Here is an 18,380-nt window from a genome sequence, read left to right as displayed (position 1 = left end):
CGGTGTGGACTTGTTGGGCTGAAGGGCCTGTTTCCACACTGTAGGGATTCTATGAAGAAGAATAATGCAACATTCTTGACTAGACAACATCTCTGCTGATGAACTCAGGGAGTCCCCTCTGACATCATCCCTATCCTGATCGACACTTTGAAACAAAATATTCAATTATAATCTTTTCACCTTGCGTTTCTTCTTGACGTGAAGCGTAGGCTTACTTAAATACATTGGAGTGATCCTCTTGGTCCTGAGTCCAAACAGCAGTCATAAGTGTCAGTACAAAATGTCTCACCTTTAGGCATTCAGCAGGCTCAAAATGGACAGAGACCCCTTTGATAAAATGAAACCTGTAGGGTTTCCATGATCAAGCACCAATCTGAAAAAGCTTTGAGATTACAATGAGGAGATATTGCATGAAGCATTTAGGTCACCTTTAATTCCTATCAATGCAAGCTTTGTTGCAACTGTTCCAAATGTGTTCCAATTTAACATTTAAATTGACAGTTTCAGTCAGAATCTATAGAGCACCAGTGAAAATATTATGTTGTAAGTATTTATGGGTGATTTCTATTCTGCAAAGGATAACAATGATCTATAGTCAAAATTGTTTTAAATTCCAAAATTAACTGCATTTAATATATGACAATCAAATGTGTAACCAGTAGGGCTAAGAGTTTAATTTTTTCTATAAATTGTGCAATGAAATTTTAGTTAACTTCTTGTCTGCACTGTTTAAATGCAGTCATCTATTATTTAATTGTTAAAATAGGAATTTATAGTGAACATTTTTAGCCAATGGAGCTGGGGTGGGGGTGGAGATAAATGGAAAATTAAACTCCATTCAGCATGTATTTTAAACAAAACAGATACTGCATGTCTGTTATATTTGATTTAAGCTATCCAGAGAACACAAAGTTCAAGCATGTGAGAAGTAAGAATGATTCACTGACTATAGAAGTTTAAGGCCCTTTGTTTCTGGAATTGAGATTAAGTGCATGTCAGGCCGTTAATTTGTTGCCTACTTTAGTTTCAGAATGGCATATCTTCCATAAATATGTGCTGTGACAGATTGCTGGCTAAGACTGCCATTACATTACCATGTCATTCTTGCTAAGAAGTCACAATGTAAACCTAGGGTGAAATTTGGAGGGGGGGCGTGTGGTGGTAGAGGTAGGGGAGGTGAAATCAAAGGATTGTTGTCAAAACATGGCAGGAAAGGAACTGAGTTGGTAACTGGTGGATGCCAACACCCAAAGGTGAAGTCAGAAACAACAAAGCAGCAATCAAATTTGACAAAATTTTGAGTGAGTGTACTCATGAGTCCCAATCTCAAATTTGTTGCCTGGAGTGGTTATCAAATCTTTTTAACTCCCTCTACTCATAACCTTCACAGGCTCCACCAGTGCGCAAGGAGGTATTCCTGGTCCCTTGAAAAAAAGAATATGCGGGTTGGCTGGACAGCTGGTTAGCAACTCACAGTGATGCCAACCGTGTTGTTTCAATTACCACATCGGCTGAGGTTACCATGGAGGATGCTCCTCCTCAACCTCTCCCTCTCCTAAGGCATGGTACCCCTCAGGTTAAACCATAATCAGTTGTGTCTCTTATGAGAGAGCAGCCAAATGGTCTGGTAGGACTATGGTGACTTTACCTTACGTACCAATTGAGCTTACATCAACATGCGTGTTTTTTTTTTAATTTGTTCATGGAATGTGAGTGTCACTGGCAAGGTTGTATTTGTAGTCCACCCTTAATTGTCTTTCAGAAGTCTGTGATGAACCACTGCAGTTTTTCCTTCAGAAGTCTGTGATGAACCACTGCAGTTTGTGCTATGAATACGTCTACAGTGCTGTTAAGAAGGGAGTCCCAAGTTTCTGACTGAGCATCTTGCTTGAGGCCATTAATCTCTACCTCAGGACACCCCTACAGATGTTCCTCGGAGTGTCCTAGCCCAAAAAGCCTTAGCTGGTTTATCAACAACATTCTGTCAGTCTTAAGATCAGAAGTGGGAGTTGCACAGTATTCAATTCCACTTGAAACTCTTCAAATAATGAAGCAGTTCCTGCCTCCATGCCACAAGACATGAACCACATTTGGGATTAAATGAAAAACTTGAATGAAAAACTGAAGGCAAGAGCTTTGAGACAGGGAGCTGGATAAATGTTATTGTTTTGCATTGACGATTATCAGGCTGTGGGATATGCTATTAATGACTGAAAAAGACTTTACTGTTTAAAAATACATCAGATGGCTGGTTTAAAGGAAATGAGAATAAAGAGATCTAAGAATAGGATCAGCATATTGTTAATGCTACTGTTCATACAGAACACAAACCTCAAAACAGACTGCATAGGCCTGCTTCCATTTTAAGTAATCTTCCATTTCTTTCAGGAAGAAATACATTTTTAAATGCATCTGAGCAGAAAGTGTGTTATTTATAATTTGGAGAAAATTTGCTAAACCACCTGCAATTTTGGGCTATATTTTATGGATTTCTCCCCTGCCTTTCCCACACTCCCTAAAAATGGGCAAGTGGGAGCTTCTGTGGGAACAACAGCTGATTGAATATTAATAAACTGGTGGCAGGACTTTCAGTCTTCAGGGACAGGAAGCCTCCCCTCAGAGGCTGGGAGATGTCCAGTACCACCAGCACCACTATGAACAGTGGCTGTTTTTAGTACTGCACTTGAGGAGGTGAGCCGTGCTGAAACTTGCTCAGCAGATGAGTAAGGGATCTCTTCAAGTATTGGGCTAGTCAGCAGCCAGACTGCCCAATGCCAGCTATGCCACAAGGAAAATTGCAACAGGGTAAGAACTGGGCACTGTACTTCACATGCTGTTGCTTTCAAACTAGTTAGCAAGAGAATCTATAATCCACCCCTTTGAACCTCAGAAGCTGTTAACCTACTTAAGAAAAATGTCAATGTTCTGTTTATGTGGAAGTATCAACAGAAGAAAGTAATATCTGATAGATTGGCTCTGACACTGTTCCAATAGCATCTTCTGATAAATCTGGCTCTGACAGGCTTTGGTCCCACCATCTAGTCTATGTCTGAATGTTTCTGACAGCTTCCAGTCCCACCTTTCAACTGATCTAATTGTTTGATTCTGATGAGCCCAAGTCCAGTGTAAAAAGTTGGATTTTCTGATGAATTGCCAAGCTGACACATCAGTTGAAACACTGCCAGTTTAAATTGCTGACAGTTGGTGTAACTAATGGCATTCTGACTGAGTACTCAAGGGAATTAGATTGAGAAATGCATTAACAGTGCAACAAAAAAGGAAGACTGCTATGCCTTGCAAAATCCTGCAAAAGTATAATACTCACAAGGTTGCTGTCTGTCACCTTGCCCATCTCAAAGCAGGCAAAGAAGCACAATTTTGGGTTTGAAAAGATTGAGATTGTTTCAACATTTAAGAAAAATAACTCCAAGTACACTACAGTATAGGAGGCAAAGCCAGTGTTCCAGGATTACTCCTATATTCTTGCATTCGAGGGCGAGGATATGAACAAAGGGGCAAAATTGGTTTAAGTCAATTTTTCAGCAGAGTGCAGTGCACAGGATGCATACCCAATCTAATAAGGCCTAAATCGGTCCATCTGACTAATTTAAATACATTATGTGGACTGTCAGCGTTGCTTGTGCTGTTCATTGTCAAGTGACCAAATTGGAGGAGAGAGCAATACTGTGCTGCTGGCACCATTTGAAAGCAGGCTGTACTGTTTAAGGAGAAGGTGCACACGTATTGCTAACAACTGTAACTAGCTGATAATTCTAGGCAAAGGAAAAACTGCAGCCTGCAACCAGCTAAAGAAATCTTTTAGGACTGCAATAATTTGCTACTGGATGTGATTATATTGGTTCTCTATATCTGTTCCTAGATTGTTGAGGGCATATCCATTATCCATCAGCAGTCTTCCCATCCACTTGATAGTCTGTGTGAGGGTGTTGAGGAATGACAGTTTTAAGGCATCATGACAACCACCAGGAAACATGCACTACTGTGGTTACGAGTTTGTCTTGTTTTTTTTTCAAGAGAAACAGCTTCCATTTGCTGAAATATTACTGTTTCCTAATGGGAAACATTATAGCTGAGTATTTGATGAAATCCTGAACTATGACAAATCATAGACAGTTTACAGCACAGAAGGAGGCAATTTGGCCAATCATGTCCATGCCAGTCAATAAAATTCTGACTACACTAATCCCATTTTCCAGCTCTGGAAGCTGTGGCAACGCAGGTAAATATCTAAATGCTGCTCAAATGTTAGAGTTTCTGATTGAACCACTCTTAGAGGCAGTGAGTCCAGACTCCCATTTTAAATCCCAGTGTTTTTCTCCTGCTTGTCTGACTCTATCAGAAAGCTAGTGAACAATAAAGCAGGAATCTTCTGAAATGCCATTTCTACAGTAATTTAGTTTACAAAAAGCAGCTAGCAAGGGTTGTAGGTATAAAGGCTTGCAGCCATGGTGACCCCCACTACCACTGGCAGTGCAGTGCATACCTAATGTTGGGCTGTACTTGCTCTAATAGGTGGCATGGGTAAGTAATTATTCCATGTTGAATAAAGCTGCCTTACACACACTTCCTCAATGAAATTCCAATTCAACATTCCATTTCTGAAGACCCACAGCCCTATAATGTCTTTTGAAAGCTTCCCTTCATCAGCCTCTGTAGACTAACGCTTGCCTTGGCTGACGCTTTTTCTCCTAAGGTAAACTAGCATCATCCTGATTTCAACAATTAAAAATAGAAAACTCCTGTAAAAGAGTTCAGCACCTCCACAAATCTTTTTTGCCATTTCAGTCAAACTGGCCAAAGCAGCCAAAAGCCTCGCTCCAAACACCATCGCAGTCAAAAATAACCAGAAATCTACTTTGATAGAATTGACGATCTTCTTAATTAGCACTTTGCCATGATTTACAGAGCAGCTTTAGGAAGTAAATTTCAGACACACACGGCCATCAATTTGTCAAAGGAGTATTGATTCGACATTTTAATATTTTAACAATGGCTACATTTGTTTAAGACAATCAGAATTGTCACTTGGAGTGCTCAAACTAGTTTAGTATCAGATGCATTGGCACATGATTTGCATTTGTACCACGCTTTCTAGTTCTGGAAAACTGCACACTGTGTGCCAATTCTACCGCTAACTTTCGAAAAATAGTATCTATCTAACCCCTGAAATTGAAATTGTATCTAGATAGCCATGATAGCATTGCCAACCTACTAAAATTACAACAAAAACAAAAATTGCTGGAGAAACTCAGCAGGTCCAGCAGTATTTGTGGAGAGAAAGCAGAATCAACGATTCAGGTTCAGAACCTTCTTCAGAATTGACAGTAGCTAGGGAAAGGTGATTGTACATACTGAAGACATAGAAATATAGAAGATAGGAGCAGGAGGAGGCCATTCGGCTCTTCGAGTCTGCACCGCTATTCATCACGATCATGGCTAATTGTCCAACTCAGTAGCCTAAACCTGGTTTCTCCCCATAACCTTTGATCCCATTTGCCCCAAATGCTATATCTAGCTGCCTTTTGAATACATTCAATGTTTTGGCATCAACTACTTCCTTTAGTAATAAATTCCACAGGCTCACCACTCTTTGGGTGAAGAAAAGACTCACCTCCATCCTAAATGATCTACCCCGAATCTTCAGACTGACCTCTGGTTCTGACATACCCACCATTGGGAACATCTTCCCTGCATCTACCCTGTCTCGTCCTGTTAGAATTTTACAAGTCTGTATGAGATCCCTCCTCATTCAGCTGAATTCCTGTGAAAACAATCCTAACCTAGTCAATCTCTCATCATATGTCAGACCCGCCATCCCTGGAATCAGCCTGGTAAACCTTCGCTGCACTCCCTCAAGAGCAAGACCATCCTTCCTCAGAAAAGGAGACGCACAACATTATGAGTGGTGGAAAGGTAAAGGAGTAAGTAATAGGTGGACAGGAGTCCACAGGGAGAGCAAAACAGTTTGGCAGACAAGGAGATGGATAATGGTAAGCCAGGGAGAAGGAAGAGCTGATAATGGGGACTAGTAGGTGAAAATGGGTTGGTTGTTCTGAAAGCAGCCCATGTGATGACAAGGCCTGGGGTGGGTAAAGGACATGAAAATAGGTATTCAGGCCCTAAACTTATTAAACATTACCGAGTGCTGAAGGCTGCAGGGTCCCCAAGCAGAAAATGAGATGCTGTTCTCAGAAACACTGCAGCAGGCCCGAGGCACAAATGTTGGCCAGAGAACACAATGTGTTGAAGTGGCAGGCAACTGGAAGCCTGGGGTCGTTTTTCCAAACAAAACACAGGTGTTCTACCAGGATCCCTTCTCTGCAAACAAAAGAAATATGTCCAGCCTTGTATCTTTTTTGAATTCCTCAAAGTGTGGAGAGTTAATGGTTCCCCATTGCTTTCTCCATGTCAGTGCCTCAATCAGCTAACTTGCAAATCAATCAGCATGATTTACTCTGATGGTATAAATGGTAATCATTTAAACTTTGACATGCTTGTGTTTGTCCCAACGAGTGTGAGACAAAAACTTCAACAAACCATCCCTCTTTTCAGCAGTATTCAAGCTCTGTACTACCAAGCAATAGATTATAGTTTGACAGTAAAACAGAATTTAATCTTCTATAACTGGACAAGTGCCTCAGAAGCTGATTATAAAACAAATTAAAATATTAGATCAAGTGAGCAGATTCAGCACACGTTTCATGTTTAATCTTTTAATTTTCAGATGTTCATTTAAGGCCTCCAGCACTCTCCAAACCTACCAATTTAGAAGTTAAAGTGTCTTTAAGGATACCAATTAATTATTTCACTCTGATGCAGCGAAAGAGCAGGATTTAGTCAACAATGAAGAGATGGTATTCAAGAAGCAAAAGCGGTAGTCATTTGTTATTGTGTCTTACAGATTAAACTAAAGGAAATCTTTGAGACTCCTGCAGAGATCATCCTGATCCTGGAACTGGTGACTGGTGGGGAGCTTTTTGACAGGTATGTTCAGACATTAAACAGAAAATGTTTGATTATATAATGTGTTTGTGTCTGTGTTTATATGTGTCATTTCCTAGAAGCTCTAAGGAAAATTGACTTCGGACATTAAATAAAATGCAGTGGAAAATAAAATTCTTCTAAAAAGCTTTGTCTTGAAAAGATAATAATGGGTCAGAACTTGTCAGTTCGCTGGCCTCGAAACACTGACTCTGCTTTCTGTCTCCTCAGATGCAGCCAAACCTGCTGAGCTTCTCCAGCAATTTGGGGGGTTTTGCCTCCTAAATATACAAAGTTGTGAACTAGCAGAGAATTATACCGCAGAAAGAATGAACTCTATTGTTTTGTTACTTCAAGAAGTGACAATGCCCAGAAGAAACTAAATTACCATAAGCTGATGGCATTGTAGGTTTAAAAGAAAAGTTAAGTTGCCATAGTCCTACCAGACATGGGCTCATCTTCATTAGAGGGGAGAGATTGAGAAGGAGAGTCATTCATGCTTACCTAAGCCAGTGCTGAAATTGAACCCATGCTGTTGGCATCACTCTGCCTTACAAACCAGCTGTCCAGCTAACTGACTGCTTGATGCTATTATGTGGACATGATGTACAATTGTTATATTAACATTCCAAAGATGGTAAATGCTAGCAATATGGAGCAAGTATGATACAAGTTAAAATAGCAAAGTTATAAAATTTTCATTCTACTGTGGTTTTTAGAAAAGTCAGAGGCAGCACAAAGGCTAAATAATCCTTTCTCAACACTGCTCAAAGTTGTTATTGTCTAATAGCAAATTTGTCATCTAAGGAGTGGATCATATAACAGAGAAAAGCACATTTGAGCACCCATTATTTGATTAATTAAGGAGAATCTGCTAATCACTTAGAGGGAACTATAGGACCAAAATGTCTGGTCAGATTTGGAGACTAAAGCCTGCATTTTCACAATGATCGAGAGGGTTTCCAGCTTAGTCAAAATGGCACACAGCACTGACTCTGGAAGCCCCCACTGAGCTTTTTCGCTGGGGTTATGGAGGAGAATGGGGGTGGATTGTGGAATGCACATCTGTGGATTACAGAAGCAACTGCACATGCAAAAGTACAACTTACTTCAGTCAAATCCAGTTTCCATTAATGGGATATCCAAAACCCTATTGTGGGCTTTATACTTTTCAAAAGAAGAGTATCCTTTTTGGAGAGGTAAGGTATCTTTTCTAGATAAATCCAGTGACCTATTTAAGAAAAGTAAGGTGCCTTTGGGAAAGGTCATGCCCTTTTGGGTTGTTAAAATTAGACATGAATATGAATAAAAAGTGGGTAAATCTACAGGAACTGTCAAGTATTGCAACATTTAAATTTTATGCCCTTTGAATTATGTTTTTTTTAAAATGGGATGTGAGTTGACATGGATGCAGCATGGAGAGTGTGTAGGGGGATGTGTATGAGGGTTGGGGAGCCATTTTTTTTTGTTTATTGCTTATTTTTGTACTGCTGGGACAAAGCCCCAGAACATCAAGATGGGCATTCCAGGGGTCCCACACTCTGCACTCTGTGACAGTCTTGAAACTCTTTCCAACGGCAGTAAGCTGGATTGCTTCTGTCCCACCCAACACCATTTGTGACCTGTTTTTGCACCCTTCCCCAGGACTGGCTAAAGCTGACAGTGACCACAGCGTCTCAGTAAACAGGATGGTTAAGTGAGCTGATCCTTTTCCAAGCCACACTTATTTCGGGGGAAAAGGCAGGCAAAACTGACTTCAGGAAATTTGCTGCACTCTAAAGCTTGAGATTACACTATATGAATATCTATGTGTGCAACATATTGGATTGTCTTGAATAAAAAAAAGGTGGTGGCTTTATTCAAGTAACTTTACCGTTCAAACTAGTACACATACTGTAATCTCAAGATCTAAGTCTTTATAGTTAACTATATTCGGTGGTCTTCCTTTAAATATCTGTACTGAAGCTGCCTTATAGTATAAGATATCATCATGACTGCGTGCAATGCTCACAAAAATGTAAGGACTAAGCAAGAAAGCTCCAAAAGGAAACTTACAGAAAGAACACAGTTTTAGCCCTGTTTATTTGTTCATCAAGTTGATGTTAGCACTGAAAAATATTATACTCATTTTACTCATGTCAGCCACCCTGTTATATCAAGCTCTCCTAGTTCAATTATATAACTATGCTTGATGCAGAATTAAATCTTTCCACTTTACCACAATAATATGCCCCAGCTTTATCCTTGCCCTTTGAAGAATACCCTTCCCCACCACATTCTTGCCACCTTCCTACAGAAATCGACCTGTGATCTTTCTGATTTCAAATTGCCAAATTAATGATCATTTTGTGTGGACAGTTGCACAAACTCAGCCAGAAACCTTACAGACAGCAGAACAAGACTTTTAGTACAACAATGAAGATCTGAACCTTGATTCAAGAAGTGGAAAGGTCTGAGCCTGTGCAACCATTATCAGAAAGAATACCTTATTGGTGGGGTTGGAAAAACAAAACAAATACTTTGCTAAGTTGGTAATATTTTGTAACATTACCTCTTTAATATACAGGATTGTAGAGAAAGGATATTACAGTGAGAGGGATGCAGCTCATGCTGTTAAACAAATTCTGGAAGCTGTTGCGGTGAGTCATGTTAACCATCTTTCACTCTCAGTCAAATTCTTCCTCCCTCTTCTTCCCTCACCCACTTACTAACTTTTCTGTGTATGAAATAATTTTATCTGCAACATTTTGACCTGCAAAGTGAAAATCAACCACCTTGTTCTGAATCAGAATTCCACTCCTGTAGTGGGATTGACATTTTATGTTTTTTTGTTGGAATTCAGTTTACCTTAGCACTTGCAATGACACATACAAAATGCTGAGAATGTACTCCAGGATTAAATTTTATTTTTATGTATCCGGATTAGGTTTTATTTACTCTTAAATAAATAGGGATAAAAAGAGGAAAGCAATCCCACAACCCAGTTAAGTCACAATGACGCCTTATGAAATACACAGCAGTAGTGTTTTACACAAGCATGATGGACCAAGAGACTTCCTCCTGTGCAGTACAATTCAGTTATTCTATTACTGCAATCAGGAATATTGTTAATGTCACGACATATAATCCTAATTTCCATCAGTCAAAATGTGTAAACGCCATTGGGAATTATGTGTCCAGGGTTCAGAAATTGTACCAATACCTTGATTTCTTGTCAGTACTCTTAAAAATACTTTGAGGGATGCAATGCAACTCAATTAGCTGCTCCCCTTTTCCTTTAGACACTTGATTAAATGTAATAGGTGTCAGGATTGCTGAATCTTCTCAAGAATCAGGGCTTTAGCAGAGAAGCCATTGAGTTCAGCTTGCCAGAATCTATTAAAACACAGAAATCCTTCCAATTTTAAAATACAGTAGAAAAGTTATGAAGTTTTCTGAACAGGATTTTTAAGGATTCTGAGTAATGCATTATCCATTCTGGAGAGACATTCCATTATGATAATGACAGTTATTGAAGCTACACTTAAACACGTATGTGCTGTGTTTTTTTTTGCAACCACTAGACCTCTGAAATTTGTCTGATGATCCAGCTTTGGCAGTGGTGTTTACAAGTTGTGTCTAATTATTCCTTTATTTTTATTTCATTAGAACCAGACCAGGTTTTTCGATTGGTTTTGAGATGTCTAAGAGAGAACTCGGTGACAAGATTCAATTGTTCACTCTGCAGTGCTGGACAGAATTAGTATGAGGGGAGATTTTCTTTGCTTTGCACCACACTTATTGGTTTAGCTGAACACAGTGAATTCCAAAAAAATTTCAGCACACTGAGGTGGGGATTGAACCCAATGGATCTTTCTTCTATTAAATAAAAGACTTATTTTATATGTGCATGCACTACCTATTCAACATTTCAGTCTGTGCTGTACAATGAGTTCCAGAGTGGGCAAGATGACCAAGAAGGGGGCCAAGAGTAGACAAGAACGGGGAGGCGATAGCCTCATGGTATTATCGCTGGACTGTTGATCCAGAGACGCTTTGGGGACCCGGGTTCAAAGCCCACTATAGTAGATGGTAAAACTCGAATTCAATAAATGTCTGGAATTAAGAATCTAATGATGACCGTGAATCCATTGTCAATTGTCAGGAAAACCCATCTGGTTCACCAATGTCCTTTAGGGAAGGAAACTGCCATCCTTACCTGGTCTGGCCTACATGTAACTCCAGACCAACAGCAATGTGGTTGCCCTCTGGGCAATTAGGAATGGGCAATAAATGCTGCCTAGCCAGCAACATCCTCATCCTGTGAATGACTTAAAAAAATGTTTTAGGGCATGGAAGAACAGAAACAGTAATCGTAGGTGTCAAATTGTTTACAATATTTCCTGTTTTGGTAATTAAACATCTTTTCCCCCCTAAGATAAACAGGATCCATCTGGCTTTTGCTTCATTGGTTCTTTTATCATTTGTACAATTTTTAGCCTCGTGAATCCCTCCACAATACCAGATTATTTTAAAAATATCACTACTTTTTAATCCATGACAAGGTCCTAATGATCCTTTGGAAATGAAAGCAGCATTATCAGAAAGACAGCTTTACTATCTTATGTAACATACTACATATCCCTTATGCTGGAGTCTGATTAATTTGAAATTAAATAGAATTTGCCTGGATTAAGACTCCATCCAGCCACCCACCCACTGTATTTTTTCCTGTAATTATGTAATGAACTTGCAGTGACATTGCACTGTTCTTCCAGATATCCTAGTCTCCCTGCTGAATTTTAATAGCCTATAATTTAAGGATGTCTGCTACTTGCAAAATATAACCTGCAATGATGAGGCACAACAAAAGATCAACCTGTGTCTAACCTGTTTCTGTTCAGGCTGAACCACACAGAGAAACAAAAACTAATTATCTTTAGAGTGCCATGGACCAACTCAGTGTGAATGTCAGAGACTGGTTGGTGAATTCATTAGAACAGATTCATCTGTAGTCACGGACATGATCTGGCATCATGGAGTTACATCGAAATTATAGTGCTGTACACAAAACCTTGACTACACATTGCTGTCTGCACCAACTAAATAAAATGATGCATGTTGATATGTGCATTATTCTCTCCAAACTGAGAAATTTTGTTTAAAATCCCCACCATTCCCTCTTATGGTGGCTATCCATAGTATATTAGGAAGGTGGCACAGACCATGTGCCATTGTGATAGAAAACAGCTACAAAAGCAAAAAAAAAAACAAGGAACTGCGGATACCAGAAATCTGAATCAAAAACAGGAATTGCTACAGAAACTCAGCAGGTCTGGCAGAAACTATGGAGAGAAAGCAAAGTTTAACATTTCAGGACCGGTGATCCTTCTTCAGCTACAAAAGCGTTCCTTGAATTGTACAAATTATGCTGACACTCTAAGGCCATTCAACTAGCTGTGTGTACCTTGTCAGAATGCCATGACCTGTTATTTATTACCAAATTCTACTCCCCCATAACCTCTAGGAGTTTTGCCCTTTCTGTGAGCCATTCTTGCTAACCTACTGAGCAAGGCAATATGTTATTCCATTAATCAAATTAACATGACAGTCTCACCTCTTAAATGCATCCAGGTTTCCCATCTCAAAGCCAAATTGTTAAGGAAGTGCTGATTGAGTTTTAAATTCCTCAAAGACTTCATTACCTTAAAATCCCTCTGATCCATTTTTCCAAATAATTTGGATCATCAATGTATCAGGTGTGATTTAAGTATTAAGTATTGGAACAGTAAATTAACATAATGTGGAAAGAAAAGAAACAGAGGATGAAGATTTCCTCTGTGCTATTAAAAATTAACAAAATTCATTTTAAAATTCTTAAATAACACTTCATTTTGACACTCTTGTATCTCTATATACCACTGTATCCATTGACAGTCATCCTCACTGTCTGCAACTCCGCCAATTTCGGTGTTATTTATCCACAAACTTAACTAATCAGACCAACTACATTTTCCTCCAGATCATTTACATATATTATAAACAACAAAGGTCCCAGCAGTGATCCCTGTGGAACACTACTGAATACTGATCTCCATTCCGAAAAGCAACCTTCCACTGTTACTCTCTGTCTTCTATGATCAAGCCAGTTTTGTATCCATCTAGCCAGCTCACTCTGGATCCCATGAGACTCTGTACCAGCCTGCCATGAGGTACCTTATCAAATGCCTTACTAAAGTCCATGTAGACAACATCCACTGCCTTCCCTCATCAATCATTCTTATCACCTCCTCAAAAAACACAATAAATTTGGTTGAGACATGACCTTCCCCATACAAATCCATGCTAGCTATCATTAACAATTCCATTCAGTTTAAAACGTGAATAAATCCTGTCTCTCATTATCTTCTCCAACCGTTTCCCCACCAGTGACGTCAGGCTTACCAGCCTATAAGGACCTGGATTACCTCTGTTTCTCTTCTTAAACAAAGGAGCAACATCAGCCATTCTCCAGTTCTCTGGAACCTCACCTGAGACCAAAGAGGATGCAAAGATATCTGCTAAGGCACTAGCTATTTCCTCCCTTGCCTTCCACATATCCTGGAGTAAATCCCATCTGGCCCTGGGATACTTGTCTATCTTAATGTATTTCAAGACGCCCAAAACTTCCTTCTTTATTATCTTGACCTGCCCTAGAGTATTCAGACACCTTTCCCTAACCTCAATATCTCTTACGTCCCTCTCTTCAGTGAATACCGATGTAAAGTACTCATCAAGGATCTTACCCATTTCCTCTGGCTCCACACATAATCTCCCTCCTTTATCCTTGACTGGGCCTACTCTTTCCCTAATTACCCTCTTGTTCCTAATATATGCGTAAAATGCCTTGGGATTCTCCTTAACACTGTTGGCCAAGGACATTTCGTAGCCCATTTTAGTCCTCTTAACTCCCCATTTGAGTTCCTTCCTACTTTCTCTGTATTCTTAATATAGAATATAATCCCTACAGTGTGGAAACAGGCCATGTGGCCCATTGAGTCCACATCAACCCTCCAAAGAGCATCCCATCCAGACCCATCCCCCCTACCCTATCCCCTGTAACCCTGAATTTCCCATGGCTAATCCACCTAGCCTTCACATCCCTGGACACTATGGGCAATTTAGCATGACCAATCCACCTAACCTGCACATCTTTGGACTGTGGGAAGAAATTGGAGCACCGGAGGAAACCCATATGGACAGGTGGAGAATGTACAAATGTCACATTGTCTCCTGAGGATGGAATTGAATGAAGGTCACTGGTGCTGTGAGGCAGTAGTGCTAACCACTGAGCCACGGTGCCATCCATCAATCCTGATTCCTGACTGGGAATCAAAGCCGGGCCGTGGTGATGAAAGTGCCAAATTCCAATCACTAGACCAGCAGGAATGAACCTTCAAGGACTTTGTTTGTTTTTAGTTGCCTAGACCTTAGGAATGCTTCGATTTTATTAACTAAGCTGGTAATTTCTCCTGTCATCCAAGGTTCCCAAATCCTGTCATTCCTGTCCTTTTTCACAAGGAACATGCCTGTCCTGCACTCTCATCAACTGGTCTTTAAAAGATTCCCACATGTCAGATGTAGATTTACCCTCAAACAGCTGCTTCCAATCCAGATTCTCCAATTTTTACCTAAATCGGTTATTGTTGGCCATCCCCCCAATTTAACATCTTCATTCGAGGCCTATTCTTGGTCTTATCTGTAATTATCCAGAAACATGCAGATTTATGATCACTATTCCGTAAATGCTTCCCAATTAAAATTTAGATCACGTGGCCGGGCTCAATTTCCAATACCAGGTCCAGTATGGCCCACTCTCTCAATGGACAATCGCATACTGTTTCAAAAACAGTTTCCTGGACCCACTAACAAATTGCTCCCCATCCAAACCCCTGGCACTAAGGGAGTCCCAGTCAATATAGGCCAAGTTAAAATCACCCACCATAACAATTGTTATTTTTACATCTTTCCAGAATCTGATGACATGTCTCTTTCTCTATTTCCTGCTGGCAGCTGGGAGGTCTGTAGTACAATCCCAGCATTGTGATTGCACCTTTCCTACTCCTGAGCTCTACCCATAATGTCTCGCTGCAAGATCTCTCCAGGGTGTCCTCCCTCAGCACAGCTATGATATGCTCCCTGAACAGAATTGCAACTCCCCCACCTCTTTCGCTGCTGTCTCTGTCATGTCTAAAACATCAATATCCCAGAATGTAAAGCTACCATTTCATATTTACAATACAGCAAATGTTATTCATACATCCATCATCCCCAAAGTTGTTATCTCCAAAACCTTTGAGAGCCCAATAGAACAGCGGGCAATTGACTTGGTTTTCATTAACCATTTCAAATGCAATTAATTCTGGAGTTTGGGTTCAAAGAGCTCGGTAGTTGTTACTTGCTTGTCCTTTACCTGGTTGGAATTTGTATCCAACCTTAGGTAAGAAGACTAACAGGAACCGGGATTTTGGGTCATTTTATATGAATCTGGAAGGATCTAACAGGGTTAACAGTTAAGTGAATGCATAAGCAACATCTGCTGTCATGACCACTTGATAGGAAAGTACATTAGCATTTTGTGGGGGACAGATCTGAGACCAGGTCCTCCCAAAAGTCTTTGTAGTAATGTAGAGCACATTCTTATAACCTGTAACTAGTTGCAGAGATACGACAAACTACATCTCATTTATTCAGACAAGACTGTTCATGTTCAACCAGAACATGGCTATCCTCATTTACACTAGACTATGCAGGCCCTGGAGAAACATATACCTATAAGGGTATTAATGGAATCACTTAAAACATGGTTAGCAGTGATGGCGGTCAGAAAACATACTTTCACTTCACCATACAATATGGTGATCTGACAACAGATCTGCCTGCTCATACGGCTTGATGAAGATCATTAGATCGAGATATGAAGACCTAATGAATCGTGGAGAAGAAAATTTAGGGCAATACTCAACACAGAAGAACACTTCAAAGAATGAAAGGAAGCATTTATGATGTGGTAAGAGCGGAGCTGGAAAAGAAGAAATCAGCTCTGAAGCAGTGGTACAGGCTGCATCTTGAGGCAGTGATCTGTGGGAACAGTCCCACACCCAAGTCCAACAATACTCAAGACACTTGACTCCATCCAGGACAAAGCATCCCACTTGACTGGCTCCACATCCTCCATTAACACTCAGTAACGGAAGCGTTTGTACCTTCTACAATATGAACTGCAGAAATTCACTAAGACTCCTTAGTCAGTATCTTCCATACCCATGACTACCACAGAGAGGAACAAGGTCAGTAGACACTTTTGAAAACAGCACCTGCAAGTTCCCATCCAAGCCACTCACCATCCTGACTTGGAAATATATTGCCATTCCTTCAATGCCGCTGGATCAAAATCCTGGAATTTCCTCCCTAACAGCACTGTGGAATACCTACAGCATATGGACTGCAGATAAATCTGTGTGAGTCTCAAATTCCACCTCCAATAACCTTAGATTCTTGATAGACAAAGGAATAAATCTATGTCCACTTTTTAAAAAACACTTAATGGTCTTCTCTCCACTATCTTCTGAGGTAGAGCATTCTAAAGTCTTACAATTGTCTAAGAGAAAACATTTATCTTCATCTCTGTCCTAAAAGGGCAACATCTATTTTTCAACAATGTTCCTAGTTCTGGACTGACTCTCAAGAATCATAGAATCCCTACAGTGTGGAACCAGGCCATTCAACCCATCGAAGAGCATCCCACCTAGACCCACCCACCTACTCTATCCCTGTATCTCTGTATTTCCCATGGCTAATCCAACTAGCCTGCACATCCCTGGACACTATTAGGAACTTAACATGGCCAGTTGACCAAACCTGCAAATTTTTGGACTGGAAACATCTTTTCCCACATCCAACTTGTCAAAGCACTTCAGAATCTTATAAGCTTCAATCAAGTCATCCCTCACTCTTCTAACCTCAAGTGAAAACAAGCTTAGTATGTCCAACCTATCCTCATAAGACAGCTCACTCATTCCAACTCCAACGCATTTACATCCTTTTCTTAAAGGCAAATTTCTGATGTCAGTGAGTTATCAGTTTGACACTTGTAGAGCTTCCAGGTCAAGCCATTTCCTTAAAATAAGTGAAAAACCAGTCCAGAAGGAATACATTTTGGGGGAAGAAATTCATGTATTTGAAAGCCAAGTGTAGATGCAGTCAAAAGGACTGGCTGAAACGTCCATCGACTCTTCAAATTGTTCTTTTTTTAAATGAGCAGGTCAGTTTCAAGATGGTGGCCTTTTATCCTTGACTTTTTTTAGGCTATGATCTGGAATACCTGTGAATTCTACTTATTCTATTTTAGTGATTTGGACTTTTTTGAACTTTCAGCTGGTTTTGGATACAGGAGGTGGGAAAATTTGTGACTTCCAGAGGCTGACTCAATTCTTATTATCTACCCCTTTTAACCACATCAGACAGGAAAGCAAATTTTTCACCATCCTCATCCCCAATTGGAAATCCAGTGATTTGTTTTTCAAGTTAGAGACCTGGTGTTATCAAAAGCGGCCTTACTTTCCTCCACTCACAGCCATTGTCTGCTGGATTACACCTAAGTATGCCCAGCATAGGTATGCATGGATCCTGTACCTCCTTTTGCAATATGCATATGTGTAATTTTGTGTGATAAAAATAATGCTGTCCATGGTTAAACAGTTTCCCCAACATTTGCAGTCTACACTTCCATATGATGATTAGGTATTTGGGTACTTTATGTTACTGAGTGACTGTATTTCAGAATTAATTCATTGAGTAGAATCTTGTTGGTGGCATGGGAATTGTCTACCAGCTGTAAAGCTGGCGATAGACCTGCACCACATCTTCAGAGGAAGGCCCACCAGATTGTCTGTCAATCTGCTACAGTTCTAAGACAACCCATAGGCCTTCTTCCATAATCAAGTCCCTGAGGGCAGAAGTCACTCATGGAAGAAGCTGCTCACCAATCAGAGGCCAACAGCCTCTTCACATTGAAGGGCTTGGCTGCTACCAGTCAGCAATCTCTCCAAGGATCCAGGAGAAAGGTAGGTGATTTGTGGAGCAAGTGTGTAATGTCTACGACAAGAGTCATAGGGAGGCAGGAGAATCAGAAGCAAGGGAAGGCTGGTGGATCTCAGCAGCCACCTTCATGCCCTGGGTCTATACAGCTGATCAGGCTCTGAGTGCCTTTGAATGACTCCCCCACACTGTCCCATCCCAGCCCCAGCCAACAAACAGCACAATCTCTTTTGCCTCCAGGAAAGTCGGTTCTTGACAAACTGGCTTGCAGCTCGGTTAATCCCAGGGTCAATGGTCTGAAGCTCTTGCATTGCCCTTAA

This window comes from Rhincodon typus, chromosome 29, assembly GCF_021869965.1.
Source record: "Rhincodon typus isolate 14 chromosome 29, sRhiTyp1.1, whole genome shotgun sequence".
NCBI lineage: Eukaryota > Metazoa > Chordata > Chondrichthyes > Orectolobiformes > Rhincodontidae > Rhincodon > Rhincodon typus.
This window is presented reverse-complemented; position numbering follows the sequence as displayed.